The sequence below is a fragment of the Camellia sinensis genome, chromosome 10 (assembly GCF_055761805.1).
Source record: "Camellia sinensis isolate YWXY chromosome 10, ASM5576180v1, whole genome shotgun sequence".
Taxonomy (NCBI): domain Eukaryota; kingdom Viridiplantae; phylum Streptophyta; class Magnoliopsida; order Ericales; family Theaceae; genus Camellia; species Camellia sinensis.
In genome coordinates this window covers 62,463,226-62,477,854 of record NC_138970.1, presented here as the reverse complement: position 1 = coordinate 62,477,854, position 14,629 = coordinate 62,463,226, and the positions used below count along the sequence as shown (strand labels likewise).

The window sequence follows — 14,629 nt, the reverse complement described above, 5'->3', positions numbered from 1 at the left end:
CACACCCACGTGAGACATTTAGTAAAACTTTTGATAGAATATTTAAGATTTCTAGCATTACTCTTTGTAGGGTCTCTATCATTTATATTGTCATTAATATATATGGAGAAAGCAAAAATTTGTAATAAGAGAATATATATATCCCATTATTAATAAAATATACACTCCCTAAGGGGTTTATAATATTGACACATCATTTTAGCTTGAGAACATCAAGACAAACTATCTGAAATGATTTTTTGGGGGGTAATTATAATAAAATTTTAGTGTGACTTGTAACAAAACAAATTTTGCGTATTTAATTTTGTCAATTTAAATCATAATCTTTAATTTGTTTCAATCTAAACCAATTATCTATTTCCGTTAAGTAAAATTGACAAAAATTATATTTTAGTCATTAAACTCAATGTGAGTGTACATAAATTTTTTAAAAAGGTTAGGCTTCTCTTAAGTCCGAGATGGATTGGAATGTGTTGTTGGGCCCCTTAGAACCCATCACGGGTCTCGTTTCAATAATCCGAACCGTTCAATTTGTAAAACTTGTCGAGTACTTTATCCTTGTAAAAAAGCACATTGATCGGATATCGATAACTACTTGATCGGATCAAATTTCTGTCAACAGTAAATATAATTTTCAAAATAAATTGTTGACAAAAATCTTATCCAATCAAATAGCTATCGATATCTGATCAATGTAATTTTTTACAAGGATAAAATATTCGATGAGTTCTATATATTGAACGGTTCAGATAATCTAAACAAGACCCATGGTGGGTCCCACGAGCCTAACAACACCATCCAATCCACAAAGTGAACTAGAGACAAGTCTGCCCCTTTTTTAAAATGTCATTTTTTTATTGAGTTTAATGACTAAAATATTAATTTTTTCATTGATTTTATTTAATGGAATAGACAAGTGATTAAATTAAAAACAAATCAAAAGATTATAATTTAAATTGATAACATTAAAAATTCAGAATTTATTTTATTATAAGAGTCAAACACTGAATTTTTTTTGGAGAAATTACAAATACACCCCCTAAAGTTTGATTAAAATACGAATCGTCCCTGTAGTTTTAAAAATTACATTTCATCCCTTGAGATTGCTAATTTCATAACAAATTGCCCTTTATTAATAAATTATCAAGTTAATTAACAGTTTTTAATGATATTAGAAATATGTTTCAATTAATAATTTATGCAATTTTATAATTATATAAGAGAGTAATTACGAATTTCATTTTTTAGTTAATTTTGTTAAATAAAAAGTTCTTACAAGCAGGGGTATGTGTAATTTTCTAAATTAAAGGGGATAAACTGTACTTTAAATAAATTTTAAGAGGTGTATTTGTAATTTACCTAATTTTTTATTTTTATTTTTTTTATAATTATTCATTTATATATATATATATATTTTATGGAAAAATTATTTATAAGTCCTATTACGTAGACTTATGCTACATATGCTCCTACTAAAAAACTTATGTTCCCATAAGTCTTGTGGGAAGTTTGTTGACACATTTACTCTCAATATTAATTGTTAATATCATATATAATGGCAAAACCATATATAGGAAATTGAATGTTACCATAAATCATATCTATATGAATGTGAATTTGAATTTCAAAATACACATTTACCCTCAATATTAATTGTTAATATCATAAATAATGGCAAAACCATATATAGGAAATTGAATACACTACAAAAAAACTTGTTTTTTGCGACGGTACACGGCCGTCGCAAATGCCCAGAAGCCCGTCGCTAATGTCTTTTGCGACGGTAATTTGGCTTTTTGCGACGGTAAGGGGGGGTCGCGACAGACGGGGTTGCAAAAGACCTTTGGCGACGGTATGTACCGTCGCCATTAGTTTCTGCGACGGTATGCCAAGTTTTTTGCGACGCCATTTTTCCCGTCGCAAATAATGGTGGAAAAATCACTTTTCGCGACGGCACGTAATTACCGTCGCTAAAAGTGATTTTTTGAGACGGGAAAATTACCGTCGTTAAAGGCTCTGGCATCATATAAGTATTGGCGACGACATGGTTTACCGTCGCTAAAGGTGTCCTGTACATTCAATAAGGCAGCTTTTGCGACTGTGTTGGTACCGTCGCAAAAGCCTATTACTGGTTTTTGCGACGGGTTCTTCTCCCGTCTCAAAAAATAAAAAAAAAAATAAAAAACCCTGTTGATAAATTAATAAAAAAATTAAAATAACCTGTATTAGATAAAAAATTGAAAAATTACAGAATAATATAAATACGTACATAAACAAAAATTGACAAATAATGAAAATTAATAATATTGTTCAATTCATAGCAATACAGAAATAAAAATTCAGAACAATAACGTCGCATAATACATACATAATGTTGCTCCCAAATTTAAATAACATAAATCAAAATCAAAATCAAAATCAAAAGTTTTCGTCTTCATTCGTTCGTGGGTTACAAAAACAAAAATTAGTCATAATCTTGATACGCCCGCATTCCAGAAAAAAGCCAACTGCTACTCAGGAAATATCTGAAAAAAACAAGATAAAAATAATTAAAAACCATATAATGTGTTAATATTTTAATTATAGAAAAATATAAAAAAAAATTGATTACAATATAATTAGAAAGATAGTTTAGTAAATAATTTTGACAAACCGAAATCCGGCTCTAACTCCCAAACCGGGAACCCGATTCGAGCCCCGTCTTCTCCCACAAGTCTCTCGTGCCTAGGCGGTCGTGTGTGCCAAGTTTCGTGCTAAACCGACGCCATTTGGTGATTTTGGGGCGTTAACGCCTCGAATTCAAGTTTCTTAAGGAAGTTGTTTACCTAAAGTGAAATCCGGCTCTAACTCCCAAACCGGGAAGCCGATTCGAGCCCCGTCTTCTCCCACAAGTCTCTCGTGCCTAGGCGGTCGTGTGTGCCAAGTTTCGTGCTAAACCGACGCCGTTTGGTGATTTTGGGGCGTTAACGCCTCGAATTCAAGTTTCTTAAGGAAGTTGTTTGCCTAAAGTGAAATCCGACTCTAACTCCCAAGCCGGGAACCCGATTCGAGCCCCGTCTTCTCCCACAAGTCTCTCGTGCCTAGGCGGTCGTGTGTGCCAAGTTTCGTGCTAAACCGACGCCGTTTGGTGATTTTGGGGCGTTAACGCCTCGAATTCAAGTTTCTTAAGGAAGTTGTTTGCCTAAAGTGAAATCCGGCTCTAACTCCCAAGCCGGGAACCCGATTCGAGCCCCGTCTTCTCCCACAAGTCTCTCGTGCCTAGGCGGTCGTGTGTGCCAAGTTTCGTGCTAAACCGACGCCGTTTGGTGATTTTGGGGCGTTAACGCCTCGAATTCAAGTTTCTTAAGGAAGTTGTTTGCCTAAAGTGAAATCCGGCTCTAACTCCCAAGCCGGGAAGCCGATTCGAGCCCCGTCTTCTCCCACAAGTCTCTCGTGCCTAGGCGGTCGTGTGTGCCAAGTTTCGTGCTAAACCGACGCCGTTTGGTGATTTTGGGGCGTTAACGCCTCGAATTCAAGTTTCTTAAGGAAGTTGTTTGCCTAAAGTGAAATCCGGCTCTAACTCCCAAGCCGGGAACCCGATTCGAGCCCCGTCTTCTCCCACAAGTCTCTCGTGCCTAGGCGGTCGTGTGTGCCAAGTTTCGTGCTAAACCGACGCCGTTTGGTGATTTTGGGGCGTTAACGCCTCGAATTCAAGTTTCTTAAGGAAGTTGTTTGCCTAATGTGAAATCCGGCTCTAACTCCCAAGCCGGGAACCCGATTCGAGCCCCGTCTTCTCCCACAAGTCTCTCGTGCCTAGGCGGTCGTGTGTGCCAAGTTTCGTGCTAAACCGACGCCGTTTGGTGATTTTGGGGCGTTAACGCCTCGAATTCAAGTTTCTTAAGGAAGTTGTTTACCTAAAGTGAAATCCGGCTCTAACTCCCAAACCGGGAACCCGATTCGAGCCCCGTCTTCTCCCACAAGTCTCTCGTGCCTAGGCGGTCGTGTGTGCCAAGTTTCGTGCTAAACCGACGCCGTTTGGTGATTTTGGGGCGTTAACGCCTCGAATTCAAGTTTCTTAAGGAAGTTGTTTGCCTAATGTGAAATCCGGCTCTAACTCCCAAGCCGGGAACCCGATTCGAGCCCCGTCTTCTCCCACAAGTCTCTCGTGCCTAGGCGGTCGTGTGTGCCAAGTTTCGTGCTAAACCGACGCCGTTTGGTGATTTTGGGGCGTTAACGCCTCGAATTCAAGTTTCTTAAGGAAGTTGTTTGCCTAATGTGAAATCCGGCTCTAACTCCCAAGCCGGGAACCCGATTCGAGCCCCGTCTTCTCCCACAAGTCTCTCGTGCCTAGGCGGTCGTGTGTGCCAAGTTTCGTGCTAAACCGACGCCGTTTGGTGATTTTGGGGCGTTAACGCCTCGAATTCAAGTTTCTTAAGGAAGTTGTTTGCCTAATGTGAAATCCGGCTCTAACTCCCAAGCCGGGAACCCGATTCGAGCCCCGTCTTCTCCCACAAGTCTCTCGTGCCTAGGCGGTCGTGTGTGCCAAGTTTCGAGCTAAACCGACGCCGTTTGGTGATTTTGGGGCGTTAACGCCTCGAATTCAAGTTTCTTAAGGAAGTTGTTTACCTAAAGTGAAATCCGGCTCTAACTCCCAAACCGGGAACCCGATTCGAGCCCCGTCTTCTCCCACAAGTCTCTCGTGCCTAGGCGGTCGTGTGTGCCAAGTTTCGTCCTAAACCGACGCCGTTTGCTGATTTTGGGGCGTTAACGCCTCGAATTCAAGTTTCTTAAGGAAGTTGTTTGCCTAAAGTGAAATCCGGCTCTAACTCCCAAGCCGGGAACCCGATTCGAGCCCCGTCTTCTCCCACAAGTCTCTCGTGCCTAGGCGGTCGTGTGTGCCAAGTTTCGTGCTAAACCGACGCCGTTTGGTGATTTTGGGGCGTTAACGCCTCGAATTCAAGTTTCTTAAGGAAGTTGTTTGCCTAATGTGAAATCCGGCTCTAACTCCCAAGCCGGGAACCCGATTCGAGCCCCGTCTTCTCCCACAAGTCTCTCGTGCCTAGGCGGTCGTGTGTGCCAAGTTTTGTCCTAAACCGACGCCGTTTGCTGATTTTGGGGCGTTAACGCCTCGAATTCAAGTTTCTGAAACACAAAGATGTATTTTAGCTTAGAATGCAAAGATAAATTGTATACCTGATCTTCTGGTGGTGGTGTATATGGATTCTCGTCTTCTGCAGATTCCCTAAATGCCCGGTGGCCACTCGATGCATCAAGAACCTATGTTAGTCAGTGCATAATGTGTTAATCATATTCGAATTTCATACATAATTTTTTTTTAGAAATATGAAAATTAGAATCCAAATAATTTGCAAATATACAATGTTTATTTATATAGAAAAATAAAACAATAAAATGTAAACCTCATGCCGTATCTGAGAGAAAGTAGTACGCCCTGTGGTATGAGCTATGCCGTGAGCTCGCCGATTTTTAGCGTTCCTACTTGCAATTTTCTATAACAAGTTCAACAAATGTAAGTATGTAAATATGATTTGTATGTTTACATATCATAAATATAACGTAATTGTATACCTCAGCATCGGAAGTACGCCAATACTCTACAAGTTGTTCCCACTGGCTTGGCACAACGTTCATAGGAACATCATCCTTCAGATTAGGATCAGAGCTTCTAGGCTTGAAATACTTAGCCTTAAGCTTGTTCTTGTGATCCTTCCATATGCTGTTGCAGTTTTTCATGCATTTTGAGCTTAAGTACTTCAAGGTGTTTGCTGTGTAGATTGAAATTTTAGCCATACAAAAATTTTAGTTGAAAATTCAATAAACATAATAAAATATTGAGTGAGTGACTTAACCTACTTTATGAATGGTTGAACCGCGCTTGTATTGCATAAGATGTACCGATGAGCTTGTACCCAAGAAGTATTATCAAGATAAAAGCTTGTGTTTTCACCAGTAGCATGACCCAAATTATCAGCACCACTATAGTTCCTCACGGGTCGACTAGATTTGGTTTCCACATCACTGAGATATTGTGCACAAAAATTCATGCATTCTTCCATAAGATATCCTTTAGCAATTGATCCTTCAGGACGAGCTCTATTACGCACGTATTGCTTCAAAGTAAGAAGATACCTCTCAATTGGATACATCCATCGAAACTGAATCGCTCCACCCAATAACGCTTCATCAGCTAGATGTATAGGCAAGTGCTCCATTATATCAAAAAAACTCGGAGGAAATATTTTCTCTAGATGACAAAGTGTTACAGCGATACGATCTTTAATGTATTGCAAATCCGTCGCACGATTCACTTTCGAACACAATTGTCTAAAGAAATTGCTCAATTCAATCAAGGGTTCAATTACATTCTTCGGTAACGATCTGCGAATAGCCAATGGAATAAGTTGTTGCATCAGAATATGACTATCGTGGCTCTTAAGACCCCCAATGCTTCTATCATGTAAGCGCACACGACGTGATATATTGGATGAATACCCGTCGGGAACTCTTACTTCCTTCAACACTTTCAAGAACAAATCTTTCTCATCCTTGGTCATCGTGAATTGTGCTGGTGGTAAATAGGCTTTATTCGACCCTCTTAACTGCAAATGTAGGGGTTTTCTAATATTCATATCTTGTAAATCACGCCGAGCATTAACACCATCCTTCGATTTTCCTGCAACCCCTAATATTGTCCACAACACATTGTCACAAACATTCTTCTCTATATGCATCACATCGAGGTTGTGTCTTATTAGATTGTGCTCCCAATATGGCAATTCATAAAAGATACTCTTTTTCTTCCAACTATGGGTGCGATGTCCAGCTTTCTCCTTCTCTACCTGTCTCCTATGCCTCTCCTTAAGGTCATCCCTATTGTATTGGGTTAAAATACCCTCAGATTCTAATTGTAGCAACATCTCAGTTCCAGACAACAATTTTGGTTTGAGTCTGACTTCCCGACTACCATCAAATGATACTTTATCCTTCCGGAATTTATGGCCAGTAGGTAAAAATCTGCGATGACCCAAGTATGATTGTTTCCTACTATGCTTCAACCAACACGATGTAGTTTCCTTATTGCAACAAGGACATGCATATTCTCCTTTAGTGCTCCATCCTGACAAGTTTGCGTATGCAGGAAAATCACTAATTGTCCACAGTAAAGCTGCATGCATTTGAAACATTTGATTTGTTGATGCATCAAATGTTGACACACCCTCATTCCATAGTTCTTTCAACTCCTCAATCAACGGTTGCATATAAACATCAATCTTGTCACCAGGTCCTTTCGGGCCGTCAATAAGCACAGATAAAATTAGAAATGGTTGCTTCATGCACATCCATGGCGGCAAGTTGTATGGAATGAGCACAACAGGCCAAGTGCTATGAACTATGTTCATCGTCCTGAATGGGTTAAAACCATCAGATGCTAAGCCAAGCCTTACACTTCGGCAATCATTACTAAAGTCAATATTCCGACGGTCAAAATCTTTCCATGCAAGGGAGTCAGCAGGATGCCTGAAGACACCATCATCAGTTCGTTCCTCTGCATGCCATCTCATTAACTTGGCCGTCTTGGATGACATAAACAACCTCTGCAACCTTGACTTTAAAGGAAAATACCTCATCTGTTTTGCAGCTACTTGTTTGCCACCTGTGTTAGGACCATTTGAACCACCATCACCATTTGATTTCCATCTAGAACTGTTGCATATGACACATTTATCAAGATTGGCGTCCTCGTTTCGAAACAACATGCAACTGTTGGGACATGCATCCCACGTCTCATACGTGAAGCCCAAATCTGTTGTGACCTTTTGAGCTTTATAATATGAGTCCGGGAGTTTCACACCCAACGGAAACGCCTCATTCAATAACTCAAGCAACATGTCAACAGACTTGTCCGTCCACTGATTAAGCACCTTCAAATGTAGAAGTCGAACAATGAATGACAAAGATGTGAACTTCTGACAACCCGGATACAATTCACTTTGTGCATCTTGAAGAAGTTTGAAATACTTTGCAGTCTCTGCATTTGGACCGAGCTGGGGTTCAGATGCACGGGGATCAGGCCCCTGTGGTTCATCACCCTCAACACTTGTACCGACATGTGGATTTCCCATAGCCCCTTGTATCATTCCAATCATATCATCTCCAATGTCTAAATTAGCTAATGTTTCATTCTCTCGATTACTATGCAGAGATATGTAAGATTCCCCATGATTAATCCAATGTTTGTATTTTTTAAAAAAACCATTCAAAATCAGATGCTCCCGTACACCATCTCGTACAAAATAGTATCGATTCTCACACTTCCTACACGGACAACTGATCATCGAACCTTCAACCCTATTGGTGTAGGCAAACACAAGGAATTCATCAATCCCATTAATGTATTCACTCGACATCCTATTTGGCAAATCAATCCAACTCTTATCCATCATCTGTACACATCCACAAGAATATCTCACCAAAGTAACTCTAAATATAATACCTACACATAAATATTCACTCGACATCCTATTTGGCAAATTAACAAAATGTCTAAAATTCCTATTTAAGAGCATATGATTTGGAAAAAATAAAAAAATAAAAAACTTGAAGGATTGAATGGTAAAATTGATAATTTATGGATGAAATAGAAAAAAAAAATTGATAATTTAAACTTAAAGGATTAGAGCATATGATTAGAGCATATGATTTTGACAAACTATTTCTAATTAGAGCATATGATTTTGACAAACTATTTCTAATTAGACAAACTATATATATATGCATATAATTTTTACTGATTTTGACAAACTATTTCTAATTAGAGCATATGATTTGGAAAAAATAAAAAAATAAAAAACTTGAAGGATTTAATGGTAAAATTGATAATTTATGGATGAAATAGAAAAAAAAAATGATAATTTAAACTTAAAGGATTAGAGCATATGATTAGAGCATATGATTTTGACAAACTATTTCTAATTAGAGCATATGATTTTGACAAACTATTTCTAATTAGACAAACTATATATATATGCATATAATTTTTACTGATTTTGACAAACTATTTCTAATTAGAGCATATGATTTGGAAAAAATAAAAAAATAAAAAACTTGAAGGATTGAATGGTAAAATTGATAATTTATGGATGAAATAGAAAAAAAAAATGATAATTTAAACTTAAAGGATTAGAGCATATGATTAGAGCATATGATTTTGACAAACTATTTCTAATTAGAGCATATGATTTTGACAAACTATTTCTAATTAGACAAACTATATATATATATGCATATAATTTTTACTGATTTTGACAAACTATTTCTAATTAGAGCATATGATTTGGAAAAAATAAAAAAATAAAAAACTTGAACGATTGTCAGATTTATATATTTAGACAGATTTATATATATATATATATATAGACAGATTTATATATATATATAGACAGATTTATATATATATATATATATAACAGATTTATATATATATAAAAATAACAGATTTATAACAGATTTATATATATATAACAGATTTATATATATATAAAAATAACAGATATATATATATAAAAACTTGAAAAAAAATAAAAATAAAAAACAGATTTATATATATATATAGACAGATTTATATATATATATATATATAACAGATTTATATATATAGATTTCAGATAAACAGATTTATATATATATATAGACAGATTTCAGATTTATATATATATATATATATATAGATTTATATACATTTCAGATTTATATATATATATATATATATATAGATTTATATACATTTCAGATTTATATATATATATAGATTTATATACATTTCAGATATATATATATAGATTTATATAGATTTATATACATTGCATATATATATATATAGACAGATTCATATATATATATACACAGACCGAGAGAGAGAGAGAGAGAGAGAGAGAGAGAGCATACGCAGAGGGAGAGAGGGTCGTCGCCGGAGCACCACTCTTGTCGCCGGAGCCGTCGCCGCCGCACCACCGCTGTCTTCCTCGTGGGCCGTTTGGGAAATTTGGGGGTGAAGTTAGGGATTTGGTGAGGAGGATCGAGCGGGAGGCAGAAGGAAAAAGGGAGGGTTTTTTTTTTGGACTTTTTGCGACGGTATGATGTACACCGTCGCAAATAGAACGAAAAACGGTGCCGTTTGCATTAATCCTTTTTTGCGACGGAAATTTGCCGTCGCAAATGATATATGCCGTCTCAAAAAAAAGGTTTTTTGCGCCGGTTTTATTTACCGTCGCTAATACTTCCCCATTTCCGACGCCTCCGCTTAGTTTCATTACCGACGGGTCAGTACCGTCGCTAAAGGCTATTATTTGCGACAGTAGAAGTTACCGTCGCAAAAAACGGTTTTTTGCGACGGGGGGCGCGGCGTCGCTAAAAACCCGTCGTTTTTGCTATATTTTCCTGTAGTGATATTACCATAGATCATATCTATATGAATGTGAATTTAAATTTCAAAATACACGAACAAGTAACATTTTCACATTCAATTTAAAAAATAAAAAACCTAGTAAGTTTGCGAAACGTAACATGACACATATATAAACATTGAATACAATAACGTCACAACACAATTTCAAAGAAAAAATGCAATCAAACGTAATACGCACAAAATATGACAACATTATAAATGTGAGTTAACATTACAACCTAAATGTAACATCATTGGAGGCTAATGAAAGTGTACCAATGTATGGATGTACCATTTTTCACAAACCAACAACATTTTCACATTGAATTAAAAAAATTAAAAACCTATTAAGTTTGCGAAACGTAACGTGACACGTACATAAACACTTAATACAACAACGTTACAACACAAATTTAAAAACAAATACAACCAAACGTAACACGCACAAAATATGACAACATTGCAGATGTAGGTTAACATTACAACCTAAATGTAACGTCATTGGAGGCTAATGAAAGTTGTGGGGGCCGAATATCGGGAGACGTAAAGAGGTCGAATAGTTAGACTTGGAGAGTTAAAATTCATATATCGCATTCAGCTCGTCTTATACACAATCTAGAAGGTACCCTATTTGGCCAAGTAACCAGTCGAGTAAGGGACCGAGTGAAGGGCGACTTGCAACAAAAGGAGCCGAGTAAATAGTTAAACGACGAATTGAAGATGGGCCCAGCCCTGAAGCCCAAAAAAGAAAAGATATAAATAGAAGAATATCATCGAGAGAGAGGCATGTGAGAATTATAGTGCTTAACTTAAAATACAAGTAACTGAGAAAGTATACATTAACTTAACCATCGGAGTGCTAATTCCGGCACCCTCGACCGGAGTGTTTGTTTCTTTTCAGGTCGTCCAGGTCATCAGCTGAGGATCTCGAGCGTCCCAATAGATCAAAAGAGTATTTCCAAACCACTTCCCCACAATTGGCGCCGTCTATGGGAATACTCAAATACATCCATGGCAGGCGTAACGGAAGACCCTCCGATAGTCACTGACAAGACCACACAGAGAGACGACCTCACTCCAACAAACATGCTTGGACCAGAGACTATCACCGCAAGACGTGCTTTGAACTTCGACTCACTTGCCCAGAACTCGCCCTCGACTTCAGCACATGAGATAATGCAAGTAATCATGGAATAGGCGAAGCAAAACGAACAGAGGCTGGAAAACATGATGGCTGAGAACGAGCACCTCCGTCAAGACTTGGCCTTGGAAGTAGCAAAATCCAATCAAGCTACACGCCAAGATCCGGGACAAACTTTGAGAACGGGTGGTCGAAGACCTCGAGTTCAGAAGCAATATAGTGACAGCAACTCTGACTCATTATCCCCAGAGCCCAAAAAGAAGGGACGACTCGAAACTACCAGTTCTTCTGAAAAAAGTCCACGTGTAAGGCATAAGCGAAGACGAAATGGTTCGGACGAAGAAGACCAGCACGATTTGTTCGTGCGACGGATCGCAAAGACAGCACTACCCAAGAAGTTCAAAGCCCCGTCATTCACCCTATACGACGGGAAATCGGACCCCACGGATCATATCCGCCATTATAAGCAAGTCATGACGCTGCATGCAGACGACGAGTCTCATGTGCAGAATATTTCTGAGCAGTTTGGGGTCATTGGCCGTCAGATAGTATTATAAGTTGGAGCCAACGTCGATTAAGAGTTTCCATTAACTACAGAAATCCTTTAAGGCAAGATTTATCACCAACGAGGTCCAGCCGAAGCAAGCCGACTCTCTCTGGGCAATGCAGATCCAACCGGGAGAAACCTTACTAGCGTATTCGGCACGCTATTGGGAATGTTTTAATCTTGTCGATGATGCTTGCAATGACTCCATGGCCATTATCGCCTTTAAAATGGGTTTGCATCCTGATAGTGCTCTCCGTAGTTCCTTGACTAGAAGACCCCCCAAAACAGTCTGGTTGTTGATGAAGAAAGTTGAGGAATACTGCAGCGTGGAAGATGACGCCTTGCGGGTTAAAGCCGGAAACATGGCCAACAAGATGGCCCTTCTGAAATTGCTCAGCTGTTAGATTTTGTACCACCTCAGAGCCCTGAACTACGGTATCGGGCTAAACGAGACAAGAGACGGGATTCTCGCCGATCAAGCGACCAATGCTCCCATCGAGCAAATGAACAATTGTAAGTCGATAGCAGGCGCATGAGGCACGCAGACAAGAAATATACGGAGTTGGCAGAGCCAATCAGCACGGTTATGTCCAAAGTCCAACACCTTCCGTTCTTCAAATGGCCGTTAAAAATGGTGGGACCTCCCGACACGAGAAGACGGGATAGGCGGTGCGAGTATCACAAAGATCATGGCCATAATACTGAGAGTTGTTATGCATTGAAGGATCTCGGCTACAACAGTACGTCCGAAAAGGTAACTCAACCAAAGCTATAGCGATCCCGGGTTTACCCTTGTTGTACAGAGATCCGGACATGTGTCCGTGGATGATAGTAGTTGATTATTACCTGGTGTACATCCTTTCTTACTTTGTATTTGAGTTATAGGATGTGTTGGGCAGGTTTGTTACAGGTTGGTTGAGTTTAGAAACCAAAACTAGTTGTCCAGATTTTGACCTGTCCGCTCGAGCGGGGGTTTTGGCGCTCGAGCGGGAATTGCACCCATCTAGTATTTCCTGTGCAGTGTTGGCCGCTCGAGTGGGGTTGTGTGAGTGTCGCTCGAGCGGGGAGTTGGACCCTCGAGCGGGAGACTTGTCTGCAAAAGTTCTGGGAGTGTGTATCCGGAGCTCGAGCGGGGGATTGGCCGCTCGAGCGGGAGTCTGTGAGTGCCGCTCGAGCGGGGAGTTTGACGCTCAAGATCTTTTCTCTCTCTTACTTTTCCAAAAAGCCATTTTCAGAGCTTCTCACTCTAAAACCGGTCCTTCTCTCTTAGATTTGATCTAGTAGGAGTTGTTTGCTCGCTTTTGGTCTTTACGAAAGTTGTGTTGATCATCGAGGGCTACATTTTAATCTGAAAATTTCAGAATTTGAAGCATTTTGGTTTTGGTCTTCATCTCCTTTGGAGCTCTGTAACAACCCCCATACTGTTTACTGATTAATGACTGCTTGATTACCGATAATCACCGATTACTGCTAAACGGAACTGATAATGACTGATAACTGACTGATAATTGAACTGATTAAAGTACTGAACTGACTGACTGAAATTGGAAACCGAATTGACTGAGTACATGTTAGTTAATTGCATTTTATCTGTTGACAGTATGATTATCTGTTCATGCTTATATGTTTAGACTGCTAATTGAAGGCCTTATCGGCGGCCGAATCCGAAACCGATTAGTGTTCGATGATCCTTAGAATTAATGTGATTTTATAGTATAATTATCTGAAAATGGATTAGGTATGATTAGGTATGATTAAATTAGATTAAATAAGCTAATTAAAGAGTTGGACTTAATTACTGAATTGCCACCCTTAGTGGTCCACTCAAATGCACACACTTGAGCCTTGTATACACTTCAATCAGAGCATTTCATCAACTCATTTCTTGAGCTTAACCGACCAAGAGAGGGAAAGGGAGAGGAATTGAGTTCTACCTTGTGAATTGCTTGGAAATTGAAGGAATTGGAACATAGGTTGCAAATTTAGCTTCCTCACCTTGTAACTAAAGCTCTAGGTAAGGAATTCAACCCCTCTTTGTTGTGTTTAAGCTCATTCATGTAAGATTCTTGAGCCTCTAGTGATTCAAGTCTAGAATTGGTTCATTGTTGTTGATTTGGAACTCATTTCATGCATGCATGTTTGTAATGTAGATGTTTGAGTTGTTTTCATGGCAAAAGGTTACATGCATGTCCATCTTTTGGTCATACTCCATGAATTCATCATGTTCTTGAAGAAATGAGCCCATTTGAACAAGCTTTGAAGATTGAATTTGGTTTGAATCCATGCATGTTTGCATGTTTTTCATATTTTTGAAAATGGGTTTGAATGTGGTTTTAATTAACTCACCTTTGGGGCTTGAATTCATAAACTGAGCTTTGAAACTTATTATATATTGAATTTAGTTATGTTTTCCAGAATTTGGGCCCAAGAGGTCGAGTTTGGGGTGGTTGAATGCTTGGTTTGACCTTGGGAGGCAAATCTGGAAATTCCAGATTTG

At 38.7% G+C, this 14,629-nt stretch overlaps 1 long non-coding RNA gene across 1 annotated transcript; it reads right to left on the bottom strand.

The window, feature by feature from the left end:
• Positions 1 to 2,280: 2,280 nt before the first annotated feature.
• LOC145801637 (uncharacterized) lies at positions 2,281 to 5,251 on the bottom strand. Its single transcript, XR_014343262.1, has 2 exons — positions 5,173 to 5,251; positions 2,281 to 2,525 (listed from the first exon to the last, which is right to left on the bottom strand). It is a non-coding gene; the product is annotated as an uncharacterized LOC145801637 (long non-coding RNA).
• Between the last annotated feature and the right edge of the window lie 9,378 nt (positions 5,252 to 14,629).